General features: G+C 32.6%; 1 protein-coding gene and 1 non-coding gene across 2 annotated transcripts in view; both read right to left on the bottom strand.

The window, feature by feature from the left end:
• LOC111003805 overlaps nucleotides 1-20,852 on the bottom strand; it is a 73,819-nt gene that overhangs the window by 27,509 nt on the left and 25,458 nt on the right. The window lies entirely within an intron of this gene.
• LOC123689941 lies at nucleotides 5,951-6,112 on the bottom strand. Its single transcript, XR_006750798.1, has one exon. It is a non-coding gene; the product is annotated as a U1 spliceosomal RNA (small nuclear RNA).

Genomic DNA, 20,852 nt, shown 5'->3' with positions numbered 1-20,852 from the left:
ATTATTATGAGATGTGATTTCTATGTTTTCACTTTGCGCCCGGATTTCGTTTTGTATCTGTTACTGTCATCAATATAGAGCACGTGATTAAATTAGCTCATTGGTATTGGCATACCTTATTATCACCATCAGACATATTTAATGTTTAACAGTAATCTAAATACAATATGTTGCTAAGTTTTTACGGTAATCTAGTAAATAATTGCCCGGCATAGTTTATTAGTCTTAAAACTCGTAAACTATATTTTTCGTTAACTCGACCATGTACAGAGGAATATCTATAACTCGAACCTCGTTAAGTCCTAATCCTCAGTAAGTCAAACTAAAATGACATTCCCTTCAGCTGAACCTCTAAATACATCGCGTATTATATCTTGAAATATTTAGACTTTGTAACAAGAACAAACGTTATTTCCTACGAAGTATTGATAATACAGATTTATACTCTATCACTCGAACTTGAAAAAGGAGACTCCGAAAGTCGTAGTAGTACAGTAAACTACATTAATATGTAATTCTCATAACTAACTTAAGTTAATTTGTTATTCAAATTTGACTTTACAAATCGAAAAATAAACTTAGAATCGCGCCTATATTAAATCATATGTATCTCGAAGTTCTTGTTAAGTCGAAATGATTCTTAATTCGATTGATTCTCATTTCCCTTGACATTCGAGTTATAGAGTGAAATCTATATATTAGTATTCATATAAAATTATAAGAGTCAGTGTAAATCGTTTCTTGATAGAATTAAAAACACCATTAAATAGGATTACTACGGTTCATGGTTCAATCTTAAAAAAATATTATCTTCAGCTGTCACAGCTTTAGCGGGATAACATGATGGCATGCAAATTATTCTAAGTTATCTTCTTTGGATATTAAAATATTTTTTTAGAACAGCAGTCAAACCTGTGCATTTAGAAAATCTAACATTGTAATCTAGTCAAATATTTTTAGTTATAGTTTGACTGGGTCTGTTTCACAATGTCCGGATTAGTTCCAAATAAGCTATTTATTACTTATTTGTAGGATAAACCGTATTTTTTGGCTTTTACGACTGTCAGATAGCGCTATTTGTCATTAAATGCAGAGTATCTTCTTCGGAACTTTTATCTTTCGAATAATTTATGTGTCGCATAGCTATTTGGCACTTTATCCATACATTGTGAAACAGGCCCTAAGTATACTTATAGCATGTTTAAGAAGACCAAACAAATACCGCCGCCTATGGACACCCACATTGCTAGAAGGTTCGAAAGTTTGGCCGGCCTTTAAGAATTGGTACGCTCTTTTCTTAGGACCCTCAGTCAAAACTTCAGTGAGCAGCTGCTTCCATATAGTGGTGGTGTTCAGCTAAAAATACCTTAAAAATGCATACAAGTTTAAGTCCATTTCGATGTTGACATATCAGTAACCGTACCCTATGCCTGTCTTAGAGTATTCTAATCTATAATGGAATGGTTTTTAATTATAACTGATGCAACTGACCGCATAGTGTAAAAAAATTTCAACCCTTTACAATACTACCAAATATGAATAAAAAAAAGTTATGTTCTCTTAAGAAATTTTGTATCCACAAAAACATAATAATGCAGATTAACAAATATACTTAGTTTATCAAGTATTTTAACAAACAACTAGATATGCAAATTTAGCTTCCAGAATTAAAGAACTGAAGGAACTTATCGCCTTTGAATGTATTTTATTATATTTTTAGCTTTGAAGTATTAAATTTAAAAGATACCCCAATGAGTACTTAAATGTTTACAGTATTTTTATCATATGTTTGTTTGCATTGTGTTTCACGTTGTTATAATTGATATTTAAACGTTATTATAAATTAAATTTAGCAAATTACACACGCCATTTATTAGTAATTAAAAGGTGGTGTGACCGCGATCTGTGTATTGTTCGCGAATGAGACTACCGAGTTCAACTTAATTGAAATAATAAATATGTCTAATGTATGTCAAGAGTCTTAGCGAAAAGAAAGTGTCAGAGAAATGCGTGAGTCATTTTATTTCTGTGATATTAGTGAACATTCCGCAGTTTTCTATATTTTCTACATTAGTCAAATAAACCAGTTTCTAGAGGCTTCAAAAACTTTGGAGTGAAATTTATATGTAGGTATATTAGCGAGCATAAAGATCAAAATATATTTGATTTAGTACTATTGAAATGGTGACTCAGTGATTCCACTTACTTATATCCAAACTAATGTAACGTGTTTTCTAAAGCCTTCAAAACTAGTTTAAGAATATACTAATAGTTAATTACTATGTGTAATAAAATAGTGAATGACTCTGGTTCCAGCGCAAAATTTGGCCAAAGGCTCCTTCAACCTTATATAAAACAAAGTCGTGTTAGTTTTTTTTTATAGAACAGGGGGCAAACGAGCAGGAGGCTCACCTGATGTTAAGTATTACACAACTTATAACTCAAGATCGGCTGGACCGATGTTAACTATTTTTTTGGTGGATACTTCTCGGCTCCGAATAACAGAATTAGTAATAAAATATTGGATCAGTAATCGAATAACAATAAATTAATTAATTAATTTTACGATTGCAAACAGATTTCTGTTGACAAAACTACGCATCATTTTACATCGTATTCGTGTCAGTGCAAGAAATTTCGATTTTGAGGTGAATGAGATGTATAACAAGGCTTTAATCTTGACCGAAGAAATGTGTTACTACATCAAAAAATGTTGTTTATTAGAAAGTGATGTAACAGTATGTATAGTAATATTAGCGCTAGAAAGAAGTGGCCTAATGTGTAAAACTGCTATTCTTCTTTCGCAATGGTAAGTAATAAATATTTCTATATTTTCAAAAAAGTATTATATATCATTACCCCTTAAACAAGTTTAACTGAAGTAACAACGATATTATTAGACTGCAAGGCGTGTCAGCTAGTATGGTATTATGATAGGCGATAGGCACGTCTAAGTAACAAAAAAATATTATTTTAAATATATTTTACGTTTATTATAACTAAATTAATGCTTGAACAACTTCATTATAAATAAATTGCATTATATAATTAATATATTATTTTATGTACTAATAATTCAACAATCAATTTCACATAACTCCTTTAAGACGTATTAAAATTTTATGTTCTATGGAATCACTTCTACGTAATAAATTACAAATATCAATGCCTGAAGGCAGATGTACCGTCAGTCATAAAACATGTTTATGCTGACAGTATTTGCCCACCCTTGAGCAAAACTAAAGTTATTTCAAATAACTTACGATTATGCGAAAACTGAAATTAGTTTTAATAACAAGACATACAAAATACCGTTAATTATTATGTAATGCATTTTTTACACATTTGGTGTGTTTGATTATTTTAAGACAATAGCGATTATTCTAAGTTATATTTTTTATATTAAGTTAAATCAGGGGAAACACACTAATAACTTTAAATAGCTCTGACAGAGATGATTTTAGCCGCTATTGTCATCATACCCTATTCTGAAAAGTTCAGAATTTTTAATTTCAGGCAACAAAGACAGACGCTAAGCTCTGATTTGTTTAGTAAAGTTCTAATTTTATTATTTATTAATATTTTTATGTTGAGCGAAATATAATAGAAGCTAAATAGCGTAAAAAAAATAACATACAAATTGAAAAGTCAGTCAAATACGCCAGTATATATAATAATGAACGCGATTTTTTTATTCCCAATTCAAATATGAGTCAGGTCTTATTAACAAGTAGTATCAAAGTTTTTTACAAGCAAAAAAAAGTAATTGCTCGATCGTTCAAATAATATCATTAATTACCAGTTGTTATTATTCAATAGCTTTCCTAAGCACAAAATCTTTTCGTATAAATTCGTTGAGAACAAGTGTTCGATAACGAGAAATAATTCTATTTTCAAACAATCACTGCGTGTAATTTTTAGTTTTGAATACCGAACGTTTCTGTGCTTAAGCCATTAAACTAACCTAGTTGTGTCAAGTAGATTAAATCGTATAAATTTCCACTAGATCAAACCACGCCCTTATGATAATGGACGTTTTTATGGCAATTTTTTTGGCAGTTCGTCCTCAACTTACGTTATTCTATACCACAAGTCAATGACCTTTCACCAGGTGTTAGTTTACTATCCAATAAATAACTGGAAGAGATCACTCAAATATTATTTAGATACTTTAATAAACTAAGATAACATGATCACTGCTTTATTTGCTTTAAGAAGATTAGTACTAGAAAAGTGAAAATAAATAATTTAAAAAAAATGTTAATAAAAGTTTTATAAATAAATGAAAAATATAAGTTTTTATCTTTGATACATTGACATAAATACAAAAGATAGAAGTTTTAGTCCCCCGAAGTGGTTAAAAGTCTTCTTCTACTATTCGTAGTTTAATAAAAAATTAAAAGTGATATTATTTACTTTTCTGTACATATACATTTTTCATCTATACAAGAACAAAGTTGGCTGTATTTTATATTAATCGTGTCAAATTTATCTGACACAATTCAAAATGTTTTGATGTACAAATAACTCAGCCCATGGAGGATCAAGCTGGTTTAAGTCTCATAATGTCAGGATAATACTAATATTTATTAAATATGATTGTGGTCAGTATTGGTCTAGTGGCTTCAGCCCGTGACTCGCATCCCTGAGGTCGTAGGTTCGACCCCGGCTATTCTGCTACCAATGGACTTTCTTTCTATGTACGCATTTAACATACGCTCGAACGGTATAGGAACACATCATGAGGAAACCAGCTCGATCCCAAACCAGACCCAAAAAAACACGATGGTTATCAGACACAGCACCTCCTTGCCTTCTTAATCACCTTCTTGCCTATTATTAGATTAACAAATGATCATGAATAATATACAGAAATCTAAGGCCAAGGACCTAAAAGGCTTGTAGCGCCACTAATTTATTTTATCGAATGTGATGACCAACAAATGTTGCAACACGATCACTATAAGTAGGTTCAATTTTGATGTCAAATCTAGTTCGCGCACGTCAATGATTCACAAATGTAATAGATGTGAATAGCCCGCGGTGGGACGTGTCATTTTCTCATCACACGCATTCAATCCGAAATATTAATTTGCTCTTTTTATAGTTTTTTATCAACTTTTGTCAAATAAAACTTGGTTTATCTTTTCGTCATGGGGAATTAATTTATTACTGTCTAAAATCTTTATGATAGCAATTATCTTATATCTAACGGTTTAATGGGAGTTTAGTGAATAACAATGGCCCTTATTTTTATAGTTAAATTACTTCTATGGAGCAGAGTAGCAGCTTTATATTAACTAAGAAAATAATAGTTACGTCTCAGAATAAGAGAAGAGAAGAGAAGAGAGAAGTACTAATATAAAGTCCTAAAAGTAAGTTTCTATTTTTATTATTGCGTGTTTAATTCTATTGAAAATGTACAAAATTTTGTTATTTGCCTAATATTTATCGTCGACCGATTTTTTTCAAACAATAAGCGTTAAATAGGAAAATTTCTTCATGTAGTACGGTATTCGTATTTTTATAAGGGCATTGATAGAAAACAGGTTATTATAACAATATAACGGCCGTTACGTCGTCAATGGTGAATAATGAGTTCCTCAAGAATGCCACTAATTTTCTATCGAGCCCTACGTGTGGTATAATTTAGTGATTACGTCTCTAACGTGCCGCTCAACGTTCATAGACAAGGAGCCTTTTAATGGAGAAATTTTAATATTAAAACTTCTAAACCTCTTTATTATTTAAAACATTGATCAATAACATCAATTTTAAATTTCGAATTCAATGGAGAACTGGTTGGCTGATATCACTCTGGTCTCTGACGTCAAGGCGTATACCTGGATTACCTGGCACCTGCCTTACGTATACGGCATAATATTAAACAACTAGTGTGAGGATATTACTGTATATTATTAAAGTAGATAGTTACACAGTTTATTTATATGGGGGACGGCGCGTACGCAGTCCCCACTACCAAAAATTACGCGTCCGAGTTATCCACATTAGGGATAATCGCAGAGGTCAACCTATCCGCAGTGCAATGGATAAGTCTCGCTCTGGGGGAACCGCCTTCTTGATCACGGTGTCCCCTACGCCAGGTAAGTATGCTTTTTCTACATCAGCCAGACACTATATACAAATGTAGAAGAGTAACGATAGCGGAATTCCGAATTCTGAATGTGTGGCACAGCGCCATCTATCCTCAATCAGCAAAAGTTATCACCCTTGTCAATCTGCCAAGACCGAGCATTAAGAGCAAATATAATTAGCTTTATTCATGTATATGTTGTTAAAGAGTTAATAATAGAAATCGTTATTGACTCTTATGGTAAGAGCAATAAATTATTCTTATTCATGTAGTCGTAACTTAAGTACAGTTGTATTAGTTTCATAATCACTTGAAAATTGATGTCTGTGAACAATGAAGTGATGTCTAACAGACCTCGGTTCTCTTTATTATAATGAGGAGCTTACGTTTTCGTAGATATTTTTATGATTGATTTTAACTAAACTGTTTTTCACATATTTAAATTAGATATAGCTGGATTTAATTGATGTTTGTATACTTCTATAGACATCTTTATACAACGTGAATTGTTTTACTTATTATTTCAGAACTGGGATCTCAGTTCTGGTTACAATGGCACTAGTTCGATCTATTTGAGCAATAAAACAATAACAAAACCTTGTTACATAAAAACATAAATTTTTTTTATTAGATACAATAATGTTTTACTTTGATTATGGTAAAATGTATTGTGTAGACTGTAGTGTAGACTGTGTAGTCGTATTAAAGCGCGTAGTTTAGCTAAAATAATCGTTTAAAGCTTCATTAAAAATAAAACATTTAAGAGAAGTTTAAATGGCCATTTCTACGTTCTTTCACTTATTATAATAGAAACTTTTTATATTACCATAACACCTGATAGAAATCAATCATTTTACATTTCGAGGAATACAAGATATATGCCAATTAAATCATATCTATGTACATAAATTAGAGTTTATTGTTCGTTGTATTTTTTAATATAAATTAATTCAAAGCCATTAAAATTAAGTCAATGTATTGGGGAAAATTAATCACATTAACGACTTGAATAAATTTACTTTTGATAAAGAAATCTTTGGTTTGAAAACAGATAAACGCAAGAGACTAAAATAAATCAAATAATGATTAAAATATCAAAGTTTTCGAGGGGATATGGTTTTTCTAATACAGTTCTAATACATATTAGGTTTTGTTTTTGGTTAGGTACATGATATTTTATATGAATGACACACAAATATAGAGAAATGTGTATAATTCTTAACCAACATAATAAAAATAATTAAAAATGGATACAGTTTGGTTTTGTTTCCTGTTTCAGTGTTAAGTGTTCCTTTTACGCTGGCAACATTTCCGCGGTATGCTATGCTTATTTGTTCAATAATTGTGTATAAAATGTGTTTTTTCTTTCACATGAATCGAACTCAGAACGATTATAAGTCTCTACAATCTAGTAAGAATACTGTATACAAAAGTAATCATAAGTTTTGTAACATACTTATTTTAAGTCTGCAAAACAGCTGTACTGATTTATACATTTTCTAAAAAAACATGTAAAATTATGATGGTTATCTATATATATAAAAGAAAGTCGTGTTAGTTACACCACTTATAACTCAAGAACGAAAGAACAGATTTGAGTGAAAATTGGTATGGAGGTAGCTTAGAGCCAGGAGACGGACATAGGATACTTTTTATCCCGTTCGACAGCGTTCCCGTGGGACTTGACATGAAACGTCAGTCACTATAAAAAGTGGTATAACAAATAAGAATCAGACTTGGAATAATAAAACGCAAATGATAGCTATGTAATTGACGTATAATGACAGCTATGTAATGACGTATATATGACAATTTGATATTTGTAAGAAATCAATATTCAAAATATTTCTATTAAATAAATACGTTTAATTATTTTTACAATTTACAATTTAATTATAATGATAGTGCTATTGCCCATTCGTATAAACAGTGAAGAGAACTATAAAACTCGGTATTGTCGTATGTATACAGTTCATCCAAAGAATGATGAATGTTTCTATTTGTTGTTGTTGTCGAATGACGCATTTAATCGAGTATTGGAACGGGAACGTGAATATGATCACCAGGAATTAGATTTAGTAGTTCAAACGAATGTACCCCTGTTGAAATACCAACAAAAGGAAGTTTATGATACTTTAATGAAGGCAAACGATGAAAATGGTGGTTTATATTTCCTAGATGCCCTTGGTGGAACTGGCAAGACATTCCTCATGTCATTAGTTTTAGCAACTGTTCGGGCGAGATCCAACATAGCGGTTGCAGTTGCTTCTTCTGAAATAGCAGCCACATTGTTAGAAGGATGCCGTACGGCTCATTCAGAATTAAAATTACCGTTAAATCTTCAAACTATTGGAGAACCAACGTGTAATATTGCAAAACACTCAGCAATGGCCAAAGTTTTAGCGGCATCGAAAATCATCATCTGGGACGAATGCACAATGGCGCATAAACGTGCATTGGAAGCACTTAACCGAACATTAAAAGATTTACGCAATGAATCGAGATGTTTTGGAGGAGCAATGATTTTACTGTCTGGCGATTTCCGCCAAATACTGCCAGTAATTCCAAGATCTACGGCTGTCGACGAAATAAACGCTTGCCTCAAATCGTCAAATCTATGGCGCTATGTGACGAAACTGCAGCTGACAACAAACATGAGAGTTACATTGCTTACTGATAAAAAAGAAGAAAAAGAATAAAGATGTAGATGACCTGAACTACATAATGGTATGCGTTTGGTGGTTAGAAAATTGAAGAACAATGTAATTTACGCTACGATAATGATAGGAAAATTCAAAGGTGAGGAAGTTCTTATTCCGAGGATCCCGATGATCCCAACCGATATGCCGTTTGAATTTAAAAGACTTCAATTTCCGATACGTCTTGCATTTGCCATGACCATCAACAAATCACAAGGCCAATCCTTAAAAGTTTGTGGTTTAAATCTAGAACATTCATGTTTTTCCCATGGTCAATTATACGTGGCATGTTCACGGGTCGGAAGACCATCAGCGTTGTTTGTTTTTGCGCCTGATAATAAAACAAAAAATGAAAAAATGTGTATCACAAGGTACTTAAGGGAAGAGCAACCTATGTACTAAAATACAGAAATAATAATGAATGATTAATGTAGGTATTTAATTTTTTTGTATTTTTTCCAATAAAAAAACCCAAACTGCTTATTTATTGCCATTAAGGCGGAACAAAGTTCGCCAGGTCAGCTAGTTGAATATAAAATACACAAGAAAAATACAGCAAACTCAGATATTTACTTTTTTCAATAATTAATTACTTTAACATGTGATGATGATCTAATAGTGGCAGATGCTTTCATACACACATTCTGCTATAAAACCCTTGGCAACGATAATAATAATAATTATTATTTATTTATTTATTTGTTCCCATATAACATTTACAACAATAAATAACATTACAGTTGTGACGGTGTTGGGAGACTGGTTTCTAAACTAGGTAAGAACCTGTGATATGTAACGATATAACGATGAAGTATTCCAGTTCCTCTTATCCGTTCTACGCTTCTGACTTGAGAACTAACTTTAACAGTCAACGCAATTTTGGAACCGTTAAATTGTTACGTTGATTTTTTTGAAATTTCGTCCAAATTATTAATTTCGTATTCAAATATCTTAATAGCAACTAAACAACTTCCGTTGCTTTAATCAAAATCAGAATTACGTTATTTAGCCTAAAATGAACACATAACGAGGTCCCTAAAATGCATACATTACCAACTCTCTCACCATATATTTAAAATCAATTATGTTCAAAGATATTAAGTGTAAAAAGACCGCAAAAGAGAGAACTGATAAGACTCGACCATTACGAATAACATAAAATAAATTTATCTGACGGCGACCGAAACGTCGCACGTTCCAACACGGCTTTATTGTATTTAAGATGCATTAAAACCGTAATCTTCCGAAATAATATTCGAGGCGAGTTTTCACTTATTTATTTTTGTAGAAAGTGTATTGTCAAAGGGTTAGAATCGAAGAATAATCCATATATACATACAAATCTATGCTCTTTTAGACATCCTTGTGTATGTCTATTAGAATATATATGATTTATATAAAATAAAGAGTCAAATCCAAGACAAAAATTTACAGTATTTACATTATTCTTAACATAGTTATAACAACAATAATTAAAAATAGATAGATAGTAAATTAAAGCAAATTTAAAATTTTGCTCCCTGTGGCAGTGTACCTAGAATTGTGGCACCTTTAAAATCAAATCAAATCATTTACTCCAATCAGACTACCTAAAATGGCACTTTTGAACGTTAAAGAGTTTTGAAAATATAACGATGATTCTAGTTGCCCCTTCTAAAAGGTAGTTTCGTGTGAAGAATGGGTAAGAAACTCCACACTCACTTTTTTAAAATAGAATTTACAATATTTGTATAGGTACATTTGTTAAATAATTATATGTGAAGGCAATGTACTCCCAGAATAAAATTCCTAGCTGTACTGCAATACTTGCTCGCTAAGGGAGGGAAGCATCAGGTCTGGGGTCACCGGTACTTCCACCAGGCGGCAATTTGAGTCTTTAATTAGCACCTGTGTACTTGAACCCCACGGCCAAAGTAAAGTAGATATTCGTCTGTGTTAAATTGTGTTTGGGCTATCAAGAAAGAGAAAGTACTATCGTTAAATAAATTTGAATGATTTATTTTATATGAATTAGAAGTATTAGTATAATTTGGTTATTAGCTGTGTATGAGTAATATAAGCTACCAAATGGTAAACATCACTCAAAATCGGGCCAAGACGTATAATACAACTATGACGTAGAAATATAAAATGCTGGGATACATTTTTCGCTACATGAATTCTTGTTCTCTCTCATATTTTCGTCTTCGTTCTTCTCTTATTCTTTTATTACAGCATGCGCGTTAATTACAGTCTATTTTAGATAACGTAAAATAAAAAAAATAATATACGTTTATTTTGGAACATAACGTCATCAAGGTATCACTTATTCCACGTCATTAAATTTGAACCTGTAGGCATCCCTACTCATCGGCAAAGGCAGAGAGTGTAGGCCGAGAGAAGGCCGTTAGGCTCCTCCTGTATTAAGCATTGAAATTCGCTTTTCATGCGGAAATATACTGAATGTTTCTAGGCATAATCATTACCCATTGAATGGCCAAAATTAATTTACCATAATTAGAGTTTAATTATAGAGTATCGCATATGAATCGAGATTTTAAATTTTAATTATTGGCTAGTTTTAATTTACGCACGCGTCTTTTTATTTGTTTTTTTTTTCATTGCCATTTAGTGAATCGTAGAAGTATTGAATGAATTATAATTATTGTTTTGGATTGACAAGAATACTTAATGTAAAGCAGTGTATGTGTGATGTTTTTTTTAAATGTCATACTTATTATTTTTAAACGCTTTTATCCGATGATATTTAATTCTGTTAATTTTTCGTGTAATCGAACCTAGAAACTATTAAATATTTCACCACTTAATCAGGGAGACATTTTATATGGCTTTCGTGCGTAAATAAGATGCAGACGCGTGTATGGGATCCAAAGAGGCATTGTTGAAGTAAACCGACCGTTAGCATTCCACGACGGGGCGTCATCGCAAAATCTACATATTCATCAGTAGCATCACAATTCAAACTGGATAGAATCCAAACGGAAGTCATTTAAATAGCTTAATTGATTTATTTGGATTTACTAGAATGGGCGGGCGGATATAAGGACTACCGCCCAAGTGTACTATTGTTAAATAGTTTTTGACTTCAACGCGTTTTAACAAACTCGTTTTTTTTTAATATTTAGATCTAGTCAGTGTGTGGCTATTCTTATTATTGTCCTAGGTATGAAACACGGCAATAAATCAACGAGCTCTCTGTCCATAAGCATTTAGCACTTGCTCGGAAAGGCAAAAATCGCGAGGAAACCTCACCTCACTCACTTATTCATTAGAAAGAAACAAATGATTACGAAATATATATACCTACTATACTCTCTAACTAACTCAACTCTCTCTGTCTCTAACTCTATATTTATTCATATACATTTCTGGAATGTATATTAATTGTTGATAGCTTTAAGTAACAAAATTTTATATCACAACATTTTGAAGTCGACCACATTGACAATACAGCCTATTTACAAACAAAACAAACAGTAAAGTTTAGAAACTATCATATATATACTAAAGTGCGTAACAATGGTGCTTTGTTAAGTTGGTCACGTTAAGCGGTCATCGTTTGAGATGCTGGCTGTGTCAGGCAAATGGGTTGTGTACTAAATAAACCTAGATGTCTTAAACAAAAATGTATACTGTATGGAAAATAACTGAATGAGTGGGTAAAGATTTTTATGACTTTTTGTATTAGGAAAAATAATAAATCATCTGTCAAGACGCTTACGCCCGAACCCAATGATTAATCCACAATTTCAGATTGAAGACAATCTCACATTGGACCACTTTTATTAATATTTGGATTAAGATGTCTATCTCAGATAGTCAAAAATGGATTGAGATAGGTCATTGGGTTTTGCCGTAAGTTATGAACGCACACTTACCACCAGTTTCACAATTTTCATGAAATAATTGTGAATATCAAAGCGATTATTTCTCAGTAATTAACCTTATATTTATATATTTTAATACAAAAGCTTGAAGACTTGAATACTAACAAATTGTTATGACTGACATAAACAATCTGCATTAAGATGCAAGATATAAAATATAATCATGTGAAATTCTGCATACAAAATGGTTTTAAGATAGGCCTGAAGTTAAAAACAAAGATTATGAACGTGTATGCAAATCACCATCAAAAAATGTTTTTAGATGTTTGACAATATTCAGTTCATAACCAATTTTTACAACTTAAATTGTTATAAATAGCTGTAGAAACGAGGCAAGGTTTTTCTCTTGGCTTTTGGCAGGTTAGGTTTATTATCCCTATTTTGTTTGAATGAATACTGGTACTACAAATTTTTTACGTAGATTTATTTAATTCATTGGACTCGACTTTTCTTTACAAGCAAGTTATAATTGCGCATAGATCCATTGTTATAGTTGGTTGGTTGTTAGAGTTATTGAACCCTTAACCACGCTAACACATCTTTATGACGAACATGGTGTAGTGGTTACAGCTCCTTACAAACATTGTGTAAAAAAACTTGGCGATTAAAAAGTGTGGCGGAGAGTTTATTGCCAGTTATTCTCATCCGTTCTACGCCGTTGATTTGAGAACTGGCTGTAAATGTATAATTAGAATTATTTAAAGTATATTTTGACCTTCATAAGTGTACATTATGTTACCTATATGAATAAATGATGTTTGATTTGATTTATAAAATTTGATTTGAAAATAATCATTAACGATAATCGTGTGAACTTAGCTTTCCATTACAGGGCAGGACGGGTGTGAACGTTCAAAGCTGAGAGGAAATCCGTCATATTAGCGAATAGCACGATAATAACGTATAAGATATTCTAGAAAATAGAATGTCATTTGCTTCGGGTGAAATGTGTATGGGAGGTTGACTTATATGATATGAGACGAGAAATATTCATTCAAACAATGTGTTAAGGACAATATGATGTAAGGGTTTTTAATTAAAATTAATCTTTAAGCTGAGAAGTTTTGACATAACAATGTTGAGTGACTGAGAGTGATGTGTGTTCAAGTTTCCGATATTGGTACAGAAATTAAATTACTACATTCTAACGAATGAGTGTGCTACAGCGAGAAAATTCTGCCGGCATTAAAGGTACATAAGAAACCGAACTTTTTATATTGTTTCAGTTTTCTATTTATTTTTTATCAATTATTACTGCTATGTAGTTTAAGAATATATTATTTAACGAAAATGCCTACATACATCGAAAATTTTGTTTTTACAAATGTATTATTAGGATTTACTCACTTTTGCTGCGGGACAGGATATATTTAACATTCCATTTAAGATTCTATTATTTTATATAGAAACGTTTGTGAATTATACAATTGATGCTAAGTCTTAGACAAATTGTAAATGTCACCATAAAATTATTTACATCGTTATATTACGATCTAAACGTTTTTTTATAATATATCTACTACTGCATCTCTGCCTATGTGTGCTTTCAACGCTCGCTTGTACGTCGAAAACATAGCCGGTAACGCACTCGCGAGCCCTCTGGCATTGAAGGTGGCGGTATCAACATTAGATGAGCCTCCTACCCCTTTGCCCCTGGTAAATAAAACCCCGTCATACCTTATACCCATGAACTGGACGTAATGTGTCAGGCACAGAAGGCAAATCACCTACTTGCCCATTAGAAGAAATGCTCATAGAACCGAAACAGAAATCTAAGGGAACCAGATCTAAAAGGTTATTGCGCAACAGTTTTTTTAAATACACTAGAATGAGTTTCTAACACATAATAGAATATATAATCATAGTAAACAGCCATATTCAATTGATTAAATGAGTAAAGATTTAGTGCAACATGTGTAGTAGTAAAATTATCATATCGTAAGAATGCAGACTTATCATCAAAATTAATTAAGGAATTTTACTTGTAAAAGTCAAGTTGCGTTCGGCTTATTCAAGACTTAACTCGTGATTAATGATTGAAATTTTACCTCGCTAAGACACCACAGGAAACCTATTAGTTCGTGTTTGCTTGATTTATTGTTTTATACTTAGTTTTGACGGGTTGCTTTATAAAAATAATAAATGGTAAAACATTTGAGAGGTAACCTATGAATTGCTGATCACGTACCATATTAATGAGCCTATGTTTTTAAATGTAAATCATTAATAGTGTCTCTGGTATCTTAATCATTTTTATTTCATAGACAGATATTGCCGGCTTCCTCACGATGTTTTCCTTCATCGTAGGAGCAATTGTTAATTCCTCACAGAAACGCTGTGCTAATAATAGCACTGCTATGTGTTTGGTTGGTACGCGAGTAAAACTTTACTAACTGCAGGGGCATTTTCTTATACGAAAATGCAAACGAGCAGGCAGCAAGGTTACTTTGAATAAAGTTATAACCGCCGACACTTACATCTAAGTTACAGATTTGTACATTATTTACATAGTTTCGATTGGGTTTTAGCGTGTCGGTACCGGTTAACAGGTATTTTATATCCCTATGACTTTATTTCAATAATATTTATTTTTTTATATTTTCAGATACCTTATATTGTTTAGGGAAATAAAGACTGATTTTTTTAATATACTTATGATATATACAAAATACTGCTACGTGTAGATTTGTTATAAGTATCAGGAATTAAATATCAACAATGTAAATGATTGAACAGTAAACGAACGAAAAACAAGAACACTCTCCTATTCTATTCATAGTCTATTCACGTATTCGATTTAAATTTAAATTAAACAATGTGAAATGAAAACTTAAATCGAAGTCTCGATTCAACATCGGTGTTTTTACAATCGCAGTCCAGTTAGACGTGCAATATGTACGCTATGTGTGCCACCGGACGCACGCATCGAGATGAGCTGAAATGGAGCGCACGCCGGCGACTGTTAAGGGGAATCGCTGACCGGCGGTTTTAAACGGAAACTCTATAGCTTTTATTGCTTCGGTTAATATTAGACGTATAAGGACGTATGACGTTGGCTATAGGATGTTATTTACTATGCAGTAGCATTTAGCTGTGTTATGAAGCAACTATTATAACTTTTGACGATAAAATTGTGAAGAAATATTGCTAACGATTAGGTTCGTGTCAATTTGTTACACTTAGGGCCTGTTTCACAATGTATGGATAAAGTGACAAATAGCTATGCAACACATAAATTATTTAAAAGATAAAAGTTTCAAATAAGATACTTCGAATTTCATGACGTATAGCGCTATCTGACAGTCGTGAAACGCAAAAATACTATTTATCATACCAATAAGTAACAAATAGCTTATTTGGAACTTATCCAGACATTGTGAAACAGGCCCTTAGTGTTTTACACTTAAATATCAACGCCCCAAGAATTCAAACATGAGAAGAGCCTATGACCACTATTAGGAATATTTCTTTGATGTTTTTACCAAAAGTTGTAATTTTTTTTTAATTTTTACGTTATTAATTAATAATTGCATAGTTTAAGAACGATTTTATAAATATTTTTCAACACACATCAACATATACGTTATTTGATAAGTTAAGAGTAAATAAAACTCAAAATATAGTGTAGTGTGGGCATATAATGAAGTTCCTATAAACACGCCAACAGTTAGTTTTGGCGTACGTTTTTAGTTTTATTCAAAGGTTGTAATCATTATCATTTTATGTTGATACATTTATTTAATAATTTTCTTTTTAAACGATTTCATCATTTTTAAAATACATGAGTTATAAGAAAAAGTCTTTAGTTAAATTATATAAAAAAAGATAAAATTATGTATTTTAATTTAAAAAAAAATTTCGAATTAACCGACTAAAAACTCAATAGCTATTTAGAGCATTAGCCAATAGCGTAAATTTATTTTGATAAAAAAAAACAATTATTTTAATTTTTAATCAGTCTAACACGTCAGTGTATCACCAGCCTTATCGAGAAAGCTTCTTACATAGTTTTAAGAGCGATCGGTCACTTGTCGGCATTCATCCGACCCCAAGGACGGAACGTTTCTGGTTACTCGAGCTAGGTCGATTTTTTGTTGAACACGGAGCTAAACGGTATGTCTTTTCAGAATCTTATTTATCTTCTTGATAAGAATGTAAACAGACGAAGCAGATCGATGTATATATAAAGTGCAAGTAAATATAATAACAATCACATCATATATTCTCCAAATAGGCTTAGTAGAAATTGAATATTTAACTACTAATCAGTACGATTAGTTACTAATACAATATTATAGAGATTATGCAATACGTGGCTACTTAAAGTAATGTATATCGGCGCAAATTTATATATTGTTACGAAAAATATTAATAATGTTTGGGATTCATATTTTATGATAGTCTGTAGTAATTTTATATTCTTTATTATTTATGTTACAGCAATGGCGTGTTAGTGTCAGCTGCCACTGTCATTATCATTTAATGACATCGAAGTCAAATATCTTTAAAACCGTTAATATGACTAGTTCATTTAACTTGTCAATGTTGTTAGATCTTATAATTAATCACTATTCAATGATCGATAATAATTCTGACTCCATAGTCATAATTATTATTATGGAAAGTTATTTATCATAATTTTAAATATTGGAGACTAGATAACAATAAATATTAAAGTAATCTTTGACACTCGTTCTTATGACTCTGTTTGACTCTGTGGTCTATTCGGGTTCGGTCGTGGAACGAGTACCCGAAATGTTACGAAGCTTGTTTATTACAAATGCGGGTTGTTATAAATACAGGAACTGATTGGTGCGAGCCTCAGTTCGATTGAGCGGTCGAACCAAGCAGAAGCCTTTAAAGTGTAGACTCTAATGTCGAAATTAAATGGCAGATGCCAACAAACTAATCTATGACACCAGTATTACTGACGTCATTATCTTCAATAATTTAATGACAGCTTTAATTAATCTGGATTCGTTATTTACAGGCGCTTCGCGCCGACAGCAGCGGTGGGATCACATCCCCAAGAGACTTCGGACTCTTCAAACGACACGACCTTCACTATGGAACAAGTGATGGGTCTCTTGACCTCCATTACGAAGACTGCCGCGACAAGCGCTGTGAAAGCAACACTATCAGCAGATGATGCAACCCTCCGACGGCACCATGACTTCTACCTACCTCCGTTTAACCCTGATGAGAGATCGCACGACATCAGGGACTGGTGCGCTAACGTAGACGAAACTATCACGAAGCTGATGGTCCCTCCACATGAAGCTCGAATGAAGGCCATTTTGCAGTTAAGAGGACGAGCCAAAACATGGGCTGACACCTGGTCTCTGCATTCAACCACCTGGGAGCAAGTGAAGGAGGAGCTGATCCATACGTTTGGCAACGAATTTCGGTACGCAGATGACGTGCAGAAATGGCGCAACTACACTTCCGAGCAAGCGAATTCCTACGCAGAGTACGCTACAACGGCATGGGCGCTTTTTAAGAGGATTCGTCCAGAAGCTACCGACGCCGAGGTAATGGTTGCGGTGATCACAGGTATTTACCCTGAGTTTTTTCGATCTGAGTAACTGAGAATTACCTCCGATTCACTAAATAAATTCTTATCAGTTCTTATAATATTTCGTAGGCGTAAAATCGAAAGTAGAGTAAATATAATGATATTACAAAGATCCCGTGTTATAGTATCTTCAAAAGATCAATTCGTTCGTTTCACTTTCTTAAACCGGGTCGTTTGTCGTTGTCGCGTTACCGGGACTGCAAAGTGAGAAATCCGTCTAAGCATAACGTTATTTCGTCATAATTCAGTAACAATAATACCGGTTTTCATGGCACAGTTTATTAAATGAGATTTCTGCCGTTGTGTGGGTCATCTAGAGTAAAATTGCTACTACCGTCAAAATGACGAATGTAACTCGCTAAATTAAACTATTAAGTATTGTTCATTTATTAAACTTACTACAACAAAATATGTAATTAATTGTTCAAAGAAAGGTATAAGACTTTTTAAAACTATTAAAATTGTCAATTAATTCGAGAAAGTCATAATAAGATATGAATTTTATGAATCGAGAAAAAGAACGGGACGAACCAACTTTGCGTTGATCTTTGCGTGTTGAATTCAAGTGCGGTTAGAGATATTAGCAGACCAAATTTAGAGATTAGGCAGAGCCCGATATTACAGATGCTTAGATATAGAATCTGGCTTTCACGGAATTCCCTAATCAGATGACACTATTAAAAAAAAACAGCTTTTGTGTTTAATATTTACGTATGTCTTTCGGTAAATTTATGTATTTTTACTTTTCGTCATCGCTGAAAGTGAAAAGAGAATTTTATATCGGTCATTATAAACATTCTCTAATATTTTGCACATAGTGCAAAGTAAAATCCAAATCAAAGTTGTAAATATAAATTTGAACATTCAAATATTTGGAGACGTTAACTGCTCACAAAAAAAAAAAATTAAATTTGATTTGAGTGGTTTAGTTACTAATTCTTTTTGGGAAAAGGGATTCTCTTCTTTAATATAAAATCCCAGATGCTCTTGTATCTGTCTTTTAATAAATTTGGGAAATGTATTAAAAAGAGGAGCTGTGTAAAAAGGCTTACTATAAAGTCAGCGATTGTCTAGTTGATGAAAGGGCCTAGGACTAGTGCTGGGCAAGCTACTTCTAATTAATTTGCTATGAGCGTTGTAGTATTGTTTGATGACTTATTTTATTTTAAAAATTACCGAGAGTTTTTTACGTCGGCTTTTTCTCTCGGCCTACACCCTGTCTTCTTTGCCAATGAGTAGGGATGCCTACGGGATCGAATTTGGTGACGTGGAAAAAGTGATACCTTGACGATCTTATGTTCCAAAATAAACGTGTTTTATTTTAATTTTATTCATAGTTGTCATGACAAATATCAACTTTGTATGAATACTCAATCCAAAACGCTTTCTCTTCAGCTCAGTTACATTCTACACATCAAAATGCAGTGATTTTTGTCTACCGTACGTTGCGTATTCGTTCTACCCACTATTCGTTGTTATTCTATTTTGTTGGGTTTGGCCCATTACTAAAAACTAAGTGTGCATTTTATATCAACCATCATAAGCGAAACATTCCATACGTTACAGATATGAGTAATTAAGATTTGAATTTAAGTTGTAAATGTAACTGTAAAAGTAATTGTAAAATTAAACCTTCTAATATTTTTGACGAACATCAGGTGCATGAATGTAATTTGATGTGAATAACTAATGTGATAATAGTGTGATGACAAAAAAATATATATCAAGTATTTTGTGATACCATTTTACTGTGGGTTTTAATTTTTAATATATCTTTTTTTAAAGAGAACGGGTATCGGTATATTCTGTCATTAGACTGCTTTTGAGAAGAACTGCTTTATAATTCTTAGTCTAGATGTCAGCAGGCCGAGGCGGTTTACATGTTGTGGTTGGTTGAGTAACCAATTGGAGCAATTCTTTGAACGCCATGAGTTTATACTTCAGTCGAATTGACCGTATCGGCGGAAGATTTGTCGGAGAGTTTTATGTGAGGAGGCCTCGACCTCTTCTACTGACGTTTTTGGATCTAGGTAATTGCATTGAATTACTGAATAACTAATCTAATTAAAGGTAATAATTATTTTATGTATATGCATTGACATGTTTATGAAAAAATAAAAATGTGTTTTACCTATCCAATATCCTTCCTAAAACGCTGGCTGGCCACCATGCGTATCCTTGATCCTGGTCTTGTTGGCTGAACCCAGGATGGGTGATGCCTTGTGTGGGCTAGATCTCGTAATGAGTGATGCCTTGTGTTTTCCTATCCAATATCCTTCCTAAAACGCTGGCTGGCCACCACGCGTATCCTTGATCCTGGTCTTGTTGGCTGAACCCAGGATGGGTGATGCCTTGTGTGGGCTAGATCTCGTCATGAGTGATGCCTTGTTTAAAGTTGTTGCAATGTAAAGCAGCGCAGGGGACGCGCTGGAGTCAGTATGGCCGTATCGGCGCAAATTTATATATTGTTACGAAAAATATTAATAATGTTTGGGATTCATATTTTATGATAGTCTGTAGTAATTTTATATTCTTTATTATTTATGTTACAGCAATGGCGTGTTAGTGTCAGCTGCCACTGTCATTATCATTTAATG

This window comes from Pieris rapae, chromosome 17, assembly GCF_905147795.1.
Source record: "Pieris rapae chromosome 17, ilPieRapa1.1, whole genome shotgun sequence".
Taxonomy (NCBI): Eukaryota; Metazoa; Arthropoda; class Insecta; order Lepidoptera; family Pieridae; genus Pieris; species Pieris rapae.
This window is presented reverse-complemented; position numbering and strand designations above follow the sequence as displayed.